Source organism: Mytilus edulis, chromosome 5 (genome assembly GCF_963676685.1).
Source record: "Mytilus edulis chromosome 5, xbMytEdul2.2, whole genome shotgun sequence".
NCBI lineage: Eukaryota > Metazoa > Mollusca > Bivalvia > Mytilida > Mytilidae > Mytilus > Mytilus edulis.
The window spans coordinates 46,571,353-46,577,119 of NC_092348.1; the positions used below are offsets into that span (position 1 = coordinate 46,571,353).

General features: G+C 31.9%; 1 long non-coding RNA gene across 1 annotated transcript; it reads left to right on the top strand.

The window, feature by feature from the left end:
* The first annotated feature begins 3,265 nt into the window (after window positions 1-3,265).
* On the top strand, window positions 3,266-4,222 carry LOC139522440 (uncharacterized). The gene is made up of 2 exons (XR_011664431.1): window positions 3,266-3,465; window positions 4,072-4,222. It is a non-coding gene; the product is annotated as an uncharacterized lncRNA (long non-coding RNA).
* The last annotated feature ends 1,545 nt before the right edge of the window (window positions 4,223-5,767 follow it).

The window sequence follows — 5,767 nt, forward strand, 5'->3', positions numbered from 1 at the left end:
TTAAATTGATTTTCATCTCAAATGATGTACAGTATACTCATATCTTTCACAATATTGAAATATACAGCAATTTTCCACCAATTTATTTAAATAGCTATACATGTACAGTTGGGTGCAGACCAAGCATTACATGTAAACGGGCCTTAAAAGTTAACGCGGCGTTTACTCGCGTGCACTTCATGTAAACGCCGCGTTAACTCTGTGTTAACTCCGAAATTTTAGTAGACATAAATAGTAAACGGGCGTTTACTTTCGCGTTTACCTCCGCGTTAACGCAAAAACCGCGCGTCTTCTAATTTTGTAAAGAGTAAACGGGCGTTTACTTCGCGTTAACGCGAAAAAGGCGTGTCTTCCAATTTTGTATAATAAAGTAAACGCCCGTTTACTGTTTGTATTAAACGCGCGTTAACGCAGATTGTCCTCGTATCCTGGATACACTGACCTAATATATCACATGATAAGGTACATCAAAATATCCATCTGTCCATTTTCGATCAACATATTGACGATTGCATTTAATGAAATGACACCTCTTTAATTAATTTATTGAAAATTAATAATTGCATATAAGAACAAAATGGAAATTCGTCCTGGAACTGTAAAACCTACAAGACTTTCAGTTTACATTCGTGAGAGGATATTAAGTTTAAGAAGATCTGGCAAAAACATTACTGAAGTTAGAGATTTTTTTTTGCAATTAATAAATGTTTATATTTGTAATAAAAAGTGTTTTTGAATGTTAAGGTTTAAAACACAAATACGTAAAATATTAAGTCATTTTAACAACATAAATAAATGTACAAATGCACGCGACGATTATTTTATAATATACACAATTAGTTAACGCGAAAAGTAAACGCGCGTTTACTTTCAAGTGCACGTAAAAATACAATTTAGAAATCTGTAGTAAACGCCCGTTTACTTTTACGTGCACGTAAAATTAAACTTGTGAAATCTGAAGTAAACGGCCGTTTACTACTGACTAAACGGACACAGAGTAAACGCGCGTTTACTCGAGTAGACATTAGAAATTTCCATTTTGACCGCGTTAACGTAAATGAAGTAAACGGCCGTTTACTAGTAAACGCGAAATTTAAAGTTAACTAACGAAATATGTGCACGCCGCGTTAACTTGCGTTTACTTTATGTAATGCTTGGTCTGCACCCAACTGTATACCGTATAGCGGGTTATTTTCGCGGGGTGTGCATTTTCGCTTATTTACGCGGATAGAACAAAATCGCCAAAATAAATTCCGCCAATTTAAAAGTGTACATGCAAAGGTATTGATAAAAGTTTTGAATCCGCCAAAATAATAACCGCCAAAATATTTCGTATACCTTATTTATGGAAATCGCGAAATTTTACATCCGTGAAAATAACCCGCTATACGGTATGTTGCTTTGGAGAGGAACAAGAATATATTTACAAAATTTCAAATGCAGTATTTTTCAGGAGGACATTTGTCATAAATTCGGTAAAAGGACAACAAGCATTCCTAAATTTGGGTTTGAAAGCGGGTTAAACACACGTAATTACCATATAACTTTGAAGGTTGAACTGCACGAGTTCTCGTTTAAAGTTTAGGGTTAAATATAAAATTATAATCTATGTAGACTTTTCATTTCTGTGTCATTTGGTCTCTTGTGTACAGCTGTCTTATTAGCAATCATATCGCTTCTTTTTTTTATATATATATATCTGTTGCACAATCACGTAGCTTCTTTGATAACAGCCAAAAATTCTACAAAATCTAAATCAGACCCTAATTATATGCAATGGAAACAAGTTTGATTATTTTGTATTCGGTTACATACATGGTGCTTATCATAGCGGTCAGAGATGAGCACCTGTTACAGTTGTCAGCTAATGAAGACATTATTAATTCCTTCAATGACATCTTTATTACATCTGTGTCTTGATATGCATAATATTGGACATTAGATTGCATTTTATTTACATTTGATTGCATTTTATTTACATTTGATTGCTTTATTATTGAGAAACTTAATAGATGATTAACCCTCAGTGAAGTTAACGTTGTCCCATCATGTTAAGACAATATATTACGCTTATTCGCCAATAGTTTTCCCTCTAATAAAATAACTGTTTATAAAACGTCTATATCCAATCCATACATCAGGGTGAAAAATTAAATAATAGTCCATGCGCGTATTATTTTGATATGATGTTAGAAAATAATAATGAAGTATGACCGTTTATTCATACAAAACGTTTTTGTAAAGAAATAGAAAAAATCAAAAATAGTTGAGACACCAACTGATAATCTATTCAGTTTAATATTTTTTTTTAAATTAATGTCTCAACCAGACATGTCAAACGATATTTGAGATGTTAGTCAAAGAATGACAAAAATAAAAATGAATAGATCCCAGTGGGCACTCAACGTTGTGACAACGTTGAAATTTGGTTGAAATATGGTCGTGACGTTGATCGACCTAAATTCAACGTTGATCTTACGTCATGGTATTCAACGTTGACTTCACAACGTTGTTTCAACGTTGAATTTACGTCGTTAAAATCAACATTTAAACAACAACGTTAATTCAACGTTGGGTTAACGTCAGTCAATCGCGACAGAAAAATCTTATTGTCAAAATTGAAGGGTACAGATATATTGGATTAGCAGAACGAACAAGGAGCAGTGCTGCAGTATTATAAACGATTGGATAATAAGTGTCTAATTTAGAATTTATAATACTTATAAGGGGGTCCACTGACTGCCATAAGCGTGAGGGGGTTTCCTCCTGTCATGCTTCCATGATCCCTATATATAATCAATCATTTTCCCATAAAAAAGGGGGTAGAACGAATTGCATTGTTTATGCATGGAAAGGAGTTTTGGACAAGAACAAGTGGTCAGGACTCTGGAGACATCACCAATAACAAATCGGCTTTTTCAAATTAATTTTGTTTTGTGTTTATTTTTTAAGTGTCTTTAAAAAAATCAACTCTAACTAATATAATTTTGGTTTATTAATTATCTATATTTTGGGAGATCTCAAAACCTGTTCATGCTATTTTAATTATATGTATATCTGTATAAATATGATATATTCTTAGTTTATATTTTTTTTTAATCAAATCGATTTTTTTAATTGCTTTCATTCAATTAAATAAATAGGTGAAATTATTCGGTATATTTAATTAATTATTTTTACCGATTGATATTTAAGATATAAACTTAAAATATCATCGATGTACAATGTAATCATAATAATTGAGAAGTTTTTAAATTTTCGCGGTTTTTCAACTGGAGTTCCGAATATTTATATTTGGATGCGCACGCAAGCACGCGCACCTCTTTTTAACATCCGTTTAGAAAATTTTGAAAATCATCCTCGAGAAGTTATCGCACCAGACTGATGAACAAATAGTGAACAACTGCGTCTAAGAAATATAAAGAAGATAGAAGACTTTTCTGTATAAACCTCTTGATATTTAGCGTAAGTCTATTTTACAGTTAAATTAACGAAGAATCATAATATAAACAAACACATTCAAATTATTAATCAGATTATCTGCATGTTTACCTTCACAGAAATTATGAGAAGATCTTATCTTACTGAATCTAATTCAGTTTCATGTCGAAACATAATTGCATATATCCCCTTATTAGCAAACTAACATAAAACATATCTAGCCATGCACAGAGTCAGTAATATCAGAAAAAGGGGGAGGGGTGTCATTAAACACTAGCCATTCGTTCCAATACAACTCGATATGGTGTGTTTGACACATATAGAAATGGTCTGCTCTTAAACACTGTTTTGGTCTTTTATATTTTTTCGTTAAATATCTCTCATCTTTGATAGTTTGATCTGTATATGAACATTATGGTTATTGCAAAACACAGATCTGGTTTAAAGGATTCTTGCTTTGTCTTGTTATTATGCAAGCTGGTACAATTGTTTCAAATGAACATGTTGTTTTCTATGATTTGAAATAATTGTTTTATAATTGGTAGAATTTGATAACATTTCCAGCTTGTAAAAGTACACAACTTTATTTATGTAATTCAAATTTATGTTATTTCTTTTCCATGCTTTCAGATGCTGTTCTAGTTTGCCACAGAGAGACACCAGAATCCAAAATATCCGAGCAGTGATCAGGACATTTGAAGAGTGCCCCACAGAGAGCAGAAGGAGTTTCTAGGCAAAAAGAATAAATCATTAAAAGAAAAGAAATTTTTCATTTTAAAAACCTCTTTTTTTAATTTCTATAGTTAATTTAGTGCCAGGAAAAAAAGGCAGTGACATTTAGAAATACGTTATTTGGTGCATCTTTTTTTCTCCGGTTTACTCAGTTGTATCGGGTGTATAGAAAATGATTGAATGAGTAAACAGCTTGGTGATGGTATGGTTTGTTCCAAATGCCTTCAAGATAATTATTAAAAAAAAAACATACGGTATACCCTCAAAAAGTCAAATTTCAGATCAACAAGTATCAATAAAAATGAAAAAAGACAATAAAAAAGAAGTAAATACATGAAATATCGGATTACAAAAACTTAAAATGAGAACATTTTTATTAATGGTCCTGCTATGTATTCACATAAAACAAAGGAGGCATTTTGTGTCACTGTGTCAAACTTGCTGCATTTACCTAATTTTTTTATAAGTTGGAAAACTTGATCAACCAGAATCAAACCAGTGTGCTGTAGTAAGTTTTTCTTTTTTCCTTTGCTTTGAGAAATTTGATGTGCTAGAAAAGTAAGCTTTGTTAATATTGATATATTTGGTTTCAAATAAAATTTTGATATTGTAACGGTCTCTTTCTTTGTTTCTGATTGTTATTGTCTACTATTCTCTTCTGGAGTCCCTTAATGAGAAAGGAACTGTTGATGGACACTAAATTGAAATAAAACTTGAAAGTGGCTTTTTCATTTCATTTTGAACACGTGCCAATTAGGATTAATGTACACCCCAAAACCATCACTTCAACCAACCTACAAATGACCCAACTACAACCTAACTCGACCTGATTTCAACCTAAACCAGACTTGATTTCAACCTAACTCGACCTGATTTCAACCTAAACCCAACCTGATTTCAACGTCACTGGACCCGATTTCAACATGTTATCAACGTCAATACAACGTTGAAACTGCAACGTTGATTCAACGTCAGAATTTCAACGTCATTACAACTTTCAAAACTAACCCAAATTTCAACGTTGTAACAACGTTGAAGACTGACTTTGGATCAACGTTGATACAACGTTTTGTGCCCGCTGGGATATTATTAAATTCTATGCTATATGCAGCACTTTCCCATTTAAATTTACGACAATGTCTAGAATAATAAAATAAATGCAAAACCGAAATACACATTAACAACAATTGAATTAATAAAATGTTGTTAAAAACTAATGTCACACGTCTGCACAGTCCAAATAGTCCGGTCATACATGTATTTCTACGGAAACTTGCGATTTGTGTTAATGTTTTGGTGTATAAAAACACGCTAAAAATAATTTTGACACAATGAAAGTATCATAACAAAGTACGCAAATCTACAGATATGATATAATAAATTACATTAAACAAACGATCAATAGAAATAGAACACTTTTACTGAATGAAAACATGGATAATAACTGCAAATTTGAGATTGTTCACATTTTTTGAATTAACTGATTTAGCAGTTGTAAAATTTAAGAATTTTCTGTATTATACACTGATTAGAACATAAAATTGAGAAATGATTGATGCAGGCTTTACTTTATCAGTCAAACACACAAGGGTCA